General features: G+C 31.3%; 1 protein-coding gene across 1 annotated transcript in view; it reads right to left on the bottom strand.

Annotated features, from left to right (window-relative positions):
* The window catches only part of LOC145291477 (parathyroid hormone/parathyroid hormone-related peptide receptor-like), a 1,157,133-nt gene that overhangs the window by 1,231 nt on the left and 1,142,553 nt on the right, over positions 1–13,349 (bottom strand). The window lies entirely within an intron of this gene.

Consider the following 13,349-nt stretch of genomic DNA (forward strand, 5'->3'; position numbering starts at 1 on the left):
TTTATTTTTATTTTTCCGTAAAGTTACTGCGTTATTTTAATGTATTTGTTTTGATTACGAAAAAGTTTTGAAAACTTCAATTAATTCCCGAATTGTCTTCCCTTGACCTGAATGGAATTCTTCAAAAAGTGAAAAAAAAAAAAAAAAAAAATTCTTGGGAACGTAAACTGCGGAAGTGCATCTACTGTTTACAAAAAATATAAATCTATATCTTTTCTACAAACGTAAATACGTAGCTTAAATTAAAAAAAAATGTGATTTATAGGATATTTAATAAATATTTATCTAAAACAAACGTAAAAAATATAATCAAATAAGAAAGGAACACAAATTATTTTTGTGGAAGCATGTCTTTGAATAACAAGTGATCTTTGCCATTAAGAGGATGTCTTTGTTTTCGAAAGTAATACTAAAAAATTTAACGATATACCCTATATATTAAGTTTCATGTCCGTAGACCAAAAACTGACAGAGAAGTTTGGTAAGCAAAATTTTTAAACAAATATATATATACGCATACATAAATATATAGAAAGAGGTTTGTGTTTACTATAACCTTTTTTACGTAAATATTACACAAGCATAAATCATGTATTTATAGAGTATCTGTATGAATATAATTACACGTACTTTTAATCGGTTTATTTTCATACATTTCCAAATTTACTAGCAACGAAAATTAGTCGATGAGAAATAAATGAATACAGTCACTAATAAGTGTTCGCACAATCATTAAACAAATAAATAAATAGATAAAGCTACTAACAAGGCGAAACACTGTGAATACATATTCCAATATCATATTATTGTTAGAACATGAAAAAGAATTAATTTCTATGCTTTTAATATTTTAAAGATAAATCAATTATAAATTATTTTTTTTAAATATATAAAAAAAGACAAATAATATTATTTCACATGCGTTAATTTTTTGTATTATTCTTTATTCATAAATATTTTCTCTGTATATCAAATACTTAGGCTATCAAGTCGAAAATACAACGTTTGATACACACACACACACACACACACACACACACACACACACACACACACACACACACACACACACACTTCTTACACCGATCTTAAATGGTCCTGGATATGACCTTAAACTATATTCAGTGGTGAGGCCCCAGTTTGCGGGCTTTGGTGAGTGTGGAGCCACCCTTTAATTGAAATTGCTCCCGGGTCCACTCTGACCCGGAGTGGTAGTACCTGTTAGGGTCCCAACTATGGGTTAAATAGAAACCGACTTGAAAACAACGAATATATTCTATTAAAAAAATTTTCCTCCGAATCTTTGGATTCGGCATTAAATAACCTGAAAAGGTTTTATATGCCGTAAAACAAAAACAACCAACCAACCGATCTTAAAAATAGTCTTTTTTTCTTATCGATAAAAAACAATTTTTACAAGGAAATATTTTACGTTACACCGGCCAAGGGAGATAATTTTCAGCAAATCAAGCGTGCTTCAATTTTCAGCAAATCATTTCTAAAAAAAAAAAAGGACTATTTTCATCTGGAAGTATTAGTTCAGCGATAGAATATTCTACTACACATCGCATGGTCCCCTGTTCAAGCCTGGATGTACCCCACCGTTTTATTTAAAAAAATTTTCTTATTAATATGATCAATTTACGACAAAAGAAGAGGTACTATTTAAAATCGCTGTAAATCATTTTATTCGTTTCCATATTTTTAAACTAAACATTAATCAGAAATGACTTTTCCAGGGCATTCATCGCCAAGCTCCAATATCAACTGACGTGATATTGTAAACAAACACAGGCGGAATTTGATGAACGACATTATCATTATTATTTTTATTTGTAAATTGTTTTTGTGAATTAGTCCACCGAGAAAATTATTCCTCATTATATGTAATATTCAATAGAGGATTGAGTCTATAATAATTGAGTCTATAATAATACATTCGCAATCTATAATAATACATTCGCAATCTGCATGAATTTTAATATCATGTTTAAGCGAAAATATATATCTATATATATATATCTATATATCTATATATCTATATCTATCTATCTATCTATCTATCTATCTATCTATCTATCTATCTATCTATATATATATATATATATATATATATATATATATATATATGTCTCTGCAGTAGAGAGAAAAGCATATCTTATTTTTCTTTTATAATTTATTATTGGAATTTTCCCCCTTTTTTTCCCTTGTACACATTTTTGTGATTTATTCCATGGATTTTTGCCTTTGGATTATTTTGGACCATCTTCTTCCAATTACGGGATTTCCTTGGATTTTACTCGTGCAAAAGGAAATTCAATTAACTTTCTTGAAGTTATATATTTGGATTTTACCGTCACTGGATTATTTATCTTCCACCAGACTATCCATTCACGTGTAATCACCTTTTTCTTCACCATATTCCCTCTGTTTCACTTTTTAGTTATCATATAAGATCTTTGATTTACTTGTTGCTTCATCAAATACTTTTGCATGCAAAACCCGATCCTGCATTTTGCTAATTCCTACCCTCTGATGAGAAGGAAAGTATTTTTTCGAAACTCCGCGGATTAAGGACTATCCACTTATCAAGTGTTTCCTTTTCAGATTAAATATGTTTTTAACTCTTTTTCAAAGTGTTTTTTAACATGTTTTAGTAACTGTTTGCTCGTATATATATATATATATATATATATATATATATATATATATGCATGTTTCATTGAACAGCAAGGAAAATTCCTGTTTGTTTCTGTTGCGATCCGTTTTTTCAATTTGGCGGACTAATGTTCGAACGTTCTGTTCGAGTGTAAAAAGAAGTTTGCCAAAGTCACGAGCGTTTTCGAATTCCGTGAATCGTCTTCAGGCGAGGAGTGGATTAAAAACTGAGTTTAGTGAATTTATTGAAAAAGTCTATTAAAAGCGTTTAAAATCGTTAAAAGCACTTAAGCGTGCCTCCTCACATTGAACCTTATTAATGGTCGGTTTCTTTATGTGAATGAGTAGGGCTTCCATGATTGTGAGTCGCAAATCGACGAAAAAATAAAGACGTATCGTACATAAACACATTTCCACCATTGAAGAAAATTGTAAACATCATTTATTATAAAAAAAAAAATAAAGCAACCCATTAACTAATAAGCAATAACCCGACACCCGACGACAATTTACTAAAAACTAGCAATGTCCTATAGGGGAATGTGTCTACAAAACCAACTCGTACAACGGCGTGACTCGAACCAGTATATCCCGCCTGGTAACATGCCACCAGTCTTCCCCTAGCAGCTCTATCTATCAACACTTTGTATCACATGACAATCCCAAAATTGAATTTAGAAACATATTAATAAAAAAAATGCCGGAAATTTTTTAGCCGTATCACATTGTAACTTGCACCTCTCATCAGAAACTTCGGCAACAACACCCAGCATTAGTCAACAGAAATGGACCAATTCACCTCCACGATAACACCCGAACGCACATCGCTAAACCGACCCCGCAGAAGTTGAACGAATTGGACCCCGAAACTGCCACATCTGCAATACTCTCTATTCCTCTCACCTGCCGCCTACCACCTATCATATTTTCAAGCATCCCGACAACATTCTGCGTGAGAAATACTTAAAAAAACCTAAGCGATATCAAAAACGCTTTCAGCGACTTATTCGCAACCAGAATGCACGATTTTTACGTTACTGGCATAAATACACTTGTTTTGTGCTAGCAAAAGGTAGTTGATTCTGACGGTGCTTATTTCGATGAATAAATGTTTGTTTGAGCCGAGATATGTTTATTTGAATTTAAAAGTTAAAAATCGCAAGGACTTTATTGTCAACCTGATGTTTTTAATTATTATAAGGATTTAAATTGTGCAAAATATATCATTACTTTAAAAAAATTAATAAAAATAAAAATAAAATTAAATAACATAATAGCATATAAAAATGAACATTAACTCAATAAAATGAATAAAACAATATATTAATAATAGACTCAACTACGCCCCGCCCTTATGCTTTTATACCATTTAAGAAAATTGTAAACATCATTTTATCTATACTATTAATAAAATTCTAAATGTTTATTATATTTATTTATGTGTGTGCGTATATATACCAATAAAACTTTCGAACGTATGCACCGAATTGAAAAATTCTTTTTTTCCTTTAAGGTGTGAGTCACTAGATTCTTCTTATCTATATATGGTTCGTAACGAACAACGCCGAGTCACACAGAAAGTTCGAAATAAGGATTTTTGGTCTGTTTCGTGTAATTGTCGAAAAAGTCACCTGCCCATGTCAACGGAATTTAACACTGTCTGTGTACAGTCGCGGTAACATCTTTCGACATACGGAACTTAAAAAAAGTGTAAAAAATAAAACAAAAAAACTTTTTTTTCTAAAATACTACTCCTGATGACGTCAGAAAGCCTAAATAAGAAAACCCCGAGTTACATTATATAATCTATCAATATATTTATAAAACTGTATGTAAACAAATAATTGAAATATATATATATATATATATATATATATATATATATATATATATATGTATATATAGTAAGTTATAAAATATATATGGCAATTAAGTTTAATTGCCATATATATTTTATAACTTATTACCTTGCTCTACCTACGTATTGAGCACTGTTGAAGTAAATACTTAAAGTTTACGCATAAATTTATACTTTCGTATATTAATTTATGTGATTAAATTAAGTAATCATATATATATATATATATATATATATATATATATATATATATGTAAGTGTATACGTAAACAAATAAATGAAATTTCCATACGTATATATCTACCTATTTGAAATTAAAATACAAATTTTAATGACACATTATTTTCAATAGCGAAATGTAACATGTTTTTTTCTGTCTTTATCTATGAGCACTGATTCAAGAAATTAAATGCTTCATACATTTTGAACATTACAGATGCCTTGGTGGTAGGCATAAACAATTGTATGCTGTCAATAGAAAAATGTTTCACTGGTGAGCTTACGAGAATTTTTTCACTTACATTTATTATGGTTTATATAATATCGCTTCCCCCTCTCTCTTTCTCATTCTCTTTCTCTTTTTTCTCTCTCTCCCTCCCCCCTCTCTCTCTATATATATATATATTTATATACATACATACATATATATACATACATATATATATATATATATATATACACACACACAAACATATATATATATATGGATAGATAGATTGATAGATAGATATAGATATACATGCACACACGTATAATATATATATATATATATATATATACAGAGAGAGATAGATAGATAGATAGATAGATAGAGAGAGAGAGAGAGAGAGAGAGAGAGAGAGAGAGAGAGAGAGAAGGAGAAAGTCAATATTTATCCATCCAAACATATTTTATTAAATTATAATCATTCTCTGTCGAGTCTGTTTACCATTCTTTCTAAAAAAAATGTACATTAGATAAAAAGATTTTCAGAATGATGTGGCTTTCTTTAACTTATTTTTGTGAGTTTTCGACTTATTCCAATCATCATTTAATAAAATGAAATACATATAATCCGATTAAATAGGGAGAACACACAGGAAATATATTTTTTTGGTAGTGTAATGTTTTATTTACTGTATGCTCTAAGTTTGCAAAAATTCTAGAAAAGGACGAACTTCTAACATAAACGCAAAGTATATATATATATATATATATATATATATATATATATATATATATAGCACAAATGGTAATTAGTAAAAACCTGAAGAAAGTGCTTAATATTATTGCAGAGCAAATATGTGTTACAGACCATTTCTGTAAAATCTGACGAAGTTGCTGGATCGTAAATATGATTAGGCAACCGAAACATGTGTAACTAAACAGATAAAACGGCAATAAAAAATAAAACATGTATATATATATATATATATATATATATATATATATATATATATATATATATATGGTTGTATAGATTGGTTTCCTAGATGTAAATCCAATGAAACACGTTATTATTAAAGAGTACTCAATGCAGGACAGAGCTGATATATAGTCTGTTTATTGTACAAACATTATTGGTTACATATGTGCATGCATGTTTCAGTGGAATCCCAATTCAAGGATAACACTTCATCAGACCAAAAAAAAGAATCGATATTGAAACGGGAGCCAAATTTACATTAGTTTTTATAAGATATTTGGGTGTGGTTAACGTTCTGGAAATATACACCTCACTTTCTTCTTTTAAACTGCTTGTCTTAAATCTTTTGTATAAAGCTTTATACCTGTAATCCTTACATTTTGAAACGGAAAGTAAGACGAAACTTTTCAATTGTTTTTGTTTGCAGAGTTGGGGTGGAATGGGTAGGATGTTAATAACATTAGAGCTGCTTTTTTAGTATTTTTTTTTTAATTCAATGTAACAATATGAATGTATATTGGAAAAACAATTAATGGTAGTAGTCTATATATGCGCCTCATTCGGATTCGAATTTTTATTAGTTTTTTGAATACAGTAGAACCCCGGGATACGGCATTAATAATTAGTAATAAAAATACAGTACAGTATATGATACACATGTATATAATCAAATAACATAAATAACACCCTAAGCAGAAACAAATACCGTAATCAGGGTCCGGGAAAACATCGTATTGTACATCGTAACTCGAAACCCACGTATCCTAGGACTACCGTATCCCGGGGTTCTACTGTACATATAAAACATTACATTTATTATTCGGACTATTGTTCTCATCTTTGATATTATTCTTAATGTAAACACTGACTTTCTTCAAGAACGTCTTTTCGAACTCGGGAATCTGTACAAAATTTCAAGCGGAACCTATTATTTAATCTAGGAGACGGGAGGGTAACCGAGTCCAAGACACACCTGAAAAAAGTTGTTGGTTTTATCGGCGAAACGTTGTGAGAATAACATGCAAGATGAGATCGTTCTAGATGAAATCTTAGACGTGCGTCAGAAGCAGAAATGCGTCACTGAATTCCTGGCAAAAGTGCATTGAGAATAGTGGTGACTATGTATGGAAAATAAATTCTGGAGCGTAAAAGGTCACTTGTTTAATGGTACCACTTCCGTCTTCGTAGCTCTTCAACCTTTTTATCACCTGTCACCAGCATGGATAAACTTATAACGAGGATAGAACTTGTAACTATCCAATTAACAGCCTGATGTTTTTCCACCGAGCTATGATACACCATAAAATTATATGCACGGTTTTATCGTTTTGAAATGTAAGAAATATTGGGTTTTTATTTATTTTTTTATTAGCAAATATATTGTATTCAATCGTTACGCTTACCTAAGCGTTAAGGGGGTTATTTACCCTTTTGTTTATTTGCGATTATTAATTTTTTGTATTAATGATTCTGCTGTATTAAATTTTCATTCCATGGCACACCACCTGCGCAAATAAATAATAGGCAGGTAACTCCCCAAATGCTTTGGTAAACGTAACAATTAAATACAACAAAATCGTTGATAAAAATTAAAAAGTCTATATTCCAAATTTCAGGATGTTGATGAATGATTCTGAGCTACGAAACAGGTGCCGTCAAGAATTGAAAATTTTAACATGCTGAAAGAAATAAAGGGTAAGATGGACAACATTTTGGAATATAGACTTTTACCACACACACACATACACACGCGCGCGCACATATATGTATGTATGCATGTGTGTGTGTGTGTGTGTGTGTGTGTGTGCGTACATATACAGTTTGGGGAAAAATATTTACAATGAACGTTAAGTTGCTATTTCAAAGCAGGTACTAAGCAGGTTGTTTTGAAACCTAGTACATATTTATATGGATATCATAATCGCACCAACGATGTTATCCTGAAATTTTAAGAAACATATGTAATAAGGACAACAAACAGCAAATAGTGTGTGATTTTCTGCAATCATCACACCAAAGAAGATTTCAAGAATAGTTTGAATGTCAAAACATAAAATGACCACCAGCAAAACTATTATATTACGAAAAAAAAATGTGAAAGCGGAGAATTCACCAACAACTCGCCAAAGCTTTTTATAAAAGATCTCGTGTCTAGAATTCTAAAGACCATAAAAAATGTAGTAAAATATGAGTTGAAGTTAAAATCTCAGACAAGACCGCCAAAGCAATTGTTCACAACAGTTACGAACGAAAAGAGATGGCGAATGTTCAATACAATTATTACACAGTCCAAGAAAAAAAAATTCTCCATTGTAACAACCTTTTCAGATGAAAAAGATCTTTAATGTCTATGCTTTTCTGAATAGCCAAAAACGACAGATTTATCGCACAATCGACACCGGATGTTAGAGGGACATTCAGAACAAAAATTCCAATACTTGTTATGGGTTATGGGTTTGTGATTTCCGATATAAATAAAATGCCTATAAAGTTCTATAAAGCCGATGAGAAGATAAATGGCAATACTTATTATCTTACAAGACTCTGAGATAATAAGTATTGCCATGACTTAAAGCAAACAATCCATATGATATTACGTATGGAAACAAGCCGGTGCTCCAATCAACACAGCTAGAAAAATGCAAGATTTCTGCAAGTACGACTTTAGCAATTTTTAGAATCATATTTATGGCCGCCGTTTAGCCAAATATAAACAAAAACTCTGAATTATAGTTTTGAGACGTTTTATACATCAATGTCGGCTCTATTGAAGATATTAAGAAAAAAAGAATGGGAGAAATTGTCCCTCCCTAATATTTGCAGAACGTTTGCGCAAGTATCAGGAAACGTATGAAGGAAGTTATTGAGAAAAAAAAATGAGAGCATATAAAATAAAAAAAGACATTTTCTTGTCGCAAACAAATATGTAAACATAAGGATACTGAGATTTGAGGAAATCTTTTTTAGCAATTTTTGGCCAGAAATTTTGCTGTCAAGTGGCCAAAGTTGATCGATTTGACCTTTGAAAACTCTACCAAACTCTTCCGCCAATTTTGGATCTAAACACTTGAAATTTTAGATGTAGGTTACCTGGACATGGATCAAACATTTTAATTTGATTTTAGTCCGAAACAATAAATGTTAAGGGGTAAAAATTGGGATCAAAGTTAAAAAAATGACCTCTGAGATCTACACCAAAAATTGGTTGAGGAATTTGGTATAAACATTGTAAAGTTTACATAAAGTGTATTCAGACGTAGAGTAAGATTTTTAATCCGTTTTTGCCGAACATTCGGCTGTCAATGGGTAAATTTTTTAAAGATTTAACCCTTGTGGTGTCTAGCAAACTATTCAGCAAATTTTGTGTCTAAACATTCCAACTTTTACACAAAGTGTATTCAGACATGCAGCAAGCTTTTTAATCAGTTTTGGGGTAAAAATTTAGCTGCCAAGAAGTAAAAGTTGAAAGAGCTGGCCTTTGCAGAATGTGTGTGACTGTATGTAATGATATGTATGTATGTATATGTATATATACGTGTATATGTATTTATTTGATTTCTTTCTCATTTTACTTGGTGTCTTTTAATAACTCCTGCTGATATTTTCTTAAGTAATAACTCGTACATTTCAGTTGCCCCCTTTTTTGCTCTATATTTTTGGCGCCTTTTAACGTCATCTTGTCTGGGTCATTTTGACATTTGCTTTTCTATTTGAAATTTAATTCAATCACCATTCAATTTTTTCTCGTCTTCTTCACTCATTTTTCTTAATTACGCCATGCCTCGGCAGTCGAGTTTAACGCATATCTTATTTTTCTTTTAATTATTTCCCCTTTTCCTTGTACCATTTTTGAATTATTCCACGGATTTCTGTCTTTTGGATTATTTTGGATCATTTTCCAACTACGCGATTCCCTTAGATTTTACTTGTGAGAATGGAAATTTAACTAAATTTCTTGGATTTGCATTTTTGGATTTTACCGCCATTGGATACTTTACCTTTCACCAGACTATCCATTCACGTAAAATCACTTTTTTATTCACCCTATTCCCTCTGCTTCACTTTTTGTTATCAACTAAGATCTATGATTTACTTGTAGTTTCATCAAATACTTTTGCAAGCAAGATCCGATCCCGCATTTTGCTAAATCCTACCCTCTGATGAGAAGGAAACTATTTCTTCGAAACTCCGCGGATTAAGGACTAGCCACTTATTTAGTGTTTCCTTTTAAAATTAAATATGTTTTTAACTCTTTTTCAAAGTGTTTTTAACATGCTTTATTAACTACTTGCTCTTATATATATATATATATATATATATATATATATATATATATATATATATATATATATATATATATATATATGCATTCTGAGTTCAATTATGTGGAAGTACAACTAAACCACGGATTTTTAATTAATGGCTAACTTCACCAGTGGAAATATAGTTATAAATATAAATGTGGGTGATTATTAATTTACCTTACTATTATTACAATTGAGGTTATAGTGTATAAAGGATATTATTTTATATTGAAAATACAGAGACCGTTATAAAATCCAATGAATACTGGTATATTCGAGAATGAATTGCGGTCTTTTTTAATAGTATATTCCAGGCTGGGAAGTAAAAATCCAAGTCAGGTATATTTGGTAATCCATCATTTCCGATGTATTTGAACTCTTTGAAAACCCCTTTAAATAACTCGATATTAATGCAGGCAAAATACTTGAGTGAATGAATTGAAAAACCGTTTTTTATGTACTTGTGGCCGATAAGTTTCTTCTGTAGTTAATTTATATTAAAATAATATGTACATTGTTTCTATATTGAAGTTTTTAAAGGTGGATTATATTATAATATGATGTTGGATAAACTAAGAGAGAAAGAGATTCTTAAATGCTCTCAATCTCGCATATTTCGTTATCTGCTTGGAATCGTATAATAAATATTGATATTGATATTATTAGCATTTATGTTTACAGTATTATTCAACCTGTAATCTTACTGCATTTTAGCGTTTCATTTAAATATATATTAAATCCTCGCAACTGTGTTTCACAGTAAACAACAGATGCTACATGAAATAACATTAGAGCTATTATAAATTCATGAAAGCAAATTGATTTAGTGATTGCAGGAGATTAATTGTAAAATAATTTTCCAACGAAGAACAAAACATTTTTATTCTTATTTCTATTTTTTTGGTAGTTTTAATGATTAAACAACTTCAAAGACTAATATATATATATATATATATATATATATATATATATATATGTATTTTTGAGATGAGGTGTTTTCATTGATTGAGATTGTCGGACTGACTTCCTGATCTTGGTTGTTATCGTCACAACGTTTCGGCCGACATTATTCCACACTAATAGAACAATAACAATTACTGACATAATTATTCGAAGAGGAATTTTACAAGACCTATCTCCTTTACTCTTTTGCCTGGCGATAGATCTGCTAAATAAACTAAATAAAAGCCAGAGTGCTACAATCTGAGCCAACAAGAGTCGAACAATGAGTCAACCACCTGACTTTAGTCGACTCTTTCAGACTATACATAACATACTGAAATGCAGTTTGGTCTTGACAACTGTACTAAGTGCTCCAGCAATTCTGGGAAGAAGTTCCAAACAGAAAACATACAACATGTTGAAAATATGGACATAAAGGACCTGGAAGAGCAGGAACAATACAGATACCTCTAAATAGAAGAGAATGGTTCAGTTTAGCACGTCAAGACGAGAGAAAAAATGTTAGTGAATATATACGCCGTATAAGGAAAGTTAGGAACAAAAACAACGTTACTGTCATTAACCAGCTATGTGATAGCTTTGGCATTGTTGACTAACTACATGATACAAACAGACTAGTAATTGAAACCCGGAAAGTGTTGATACTGTACAAAATAGCACAAAAACTAGTGTCTACCTAGGCTGTATCCACCCAGAGGAGCAGGAGGTACGGGTCTCTCCGATATTGACTATCATTATCGTGCCACTATTGTGGGCGAGCACCGGGCAAAATCGAATGAGCTCCTAAAATCCAAACCCCTAAGTGAAACAAGATCTAGCAGAACAACCTCCATCATTAAACTGGCCAAGCATTTTGGACAATACTGTCTTACAAATCAGACAGAATAAAAAAAGTTGCCAAAAATTAATCAAGACCTTCCATTGCAAAAAAAACAAACAAAACAAAACAAAAAAAACTGGAAGAATGGATCACCAACAAAGTGTTATGTATTTCTGGATGAATTCACTCAGGACTATATGGAATAGGAAGGCTTTATAGATTGACTAAAAAAATGATCGCTCGACTATAAGGAGAGGTTTATAATAGCCGCCCAAGATCAAGACTTAATGACCAATGCCTTTAAGAAGATGAGTGATCTAAGTAATGATATCAAGGTGAGGTTCAACAGCATATTAGTAGAGAGTGTGAGCCACTTGACATTCAGCTGGTTCTGCTAGGGAATATCTACTATACAATGCAACGCAATGGCGTGTGTAAATATCTTCAGTTGGTTGGTTGGTTGTTTTTTGTTTTACGGCATATCAACCTTTTTCAGATTATTTAATACCGAATCTAGTTATTTTGAGGAAGGATTTTTAATGGATTATATATATATTTTTTTAAGTCGGATTCTATTTAACCCATAGTTGGGACCTTAACAGGTACTACCACTCCGGGTCAGAGTGGACCTGGGAGCAATGACAATTAAAGGGTGGCTCCACACTCCCCAAGGCCCGCAAGGTGGGGCCTCACCATCGGATATAGTTTTAGGTCATATCCAGGACCAATATCTTCAGTGGACGATCTATAAAAACTCGAATATAGAATGCAGCAACAAGAAAGAACAGTTGAAAATAAGTCATGCACCATCCATCATGACTCTGCAATTCTAAAAGCTAAAATACCTGTAAAACGGAGCAATTAAACTTGAAACTGTATTATGAAACAAAAAGAGAAAGAAGAAACCTTAGTATAAGTTAGTGTGCCCAATGATGCTGGGTTCACTAGAGCAGAGGGGAAAGAGATAACAAAATATCAAGGTTTTACAGATGATATGAAAAGAAACTGAAATCTCCAGAAAATCCCTATCATTCCAGTAATTAAGCAACGTGACTCATGGAAAATAATTCTAATAATAACTTGGAAAATATACCGCGTGAACCAAGTGAGATATAAACAATTGCATTTAAAGGTGCGGTTAGAATCTTAAAAATTAAAAAAAAATGCCGGCATTATATAAATTAAAGGTAAAAAGACAACATCGACAGATTAGAATTGGAAAATTTTGAGATTAGAATTGGGGGAAAAAATTTATAAGGGGCCATATGATGGGAATAAAAGAGAGAAAGGATAGAAAAAAATGCTAATAAAATATCCAAAACAATATATAAGAAAACGATA

This window comes from Euprymna scolopes, chromosome 12, assembly GCF_053919585.1.
Source record: "Euprymna scolopes isolate OS-2025 chromosome 12, ASM5391958v1, whole genome shotgun sequence".
Lineage (NCBI taxonomy): Eukaryota > Metazoa > Mollusca > Cephalopoda > Sepiida > Sepiolidae > Euprymna > Euprymna scolopes.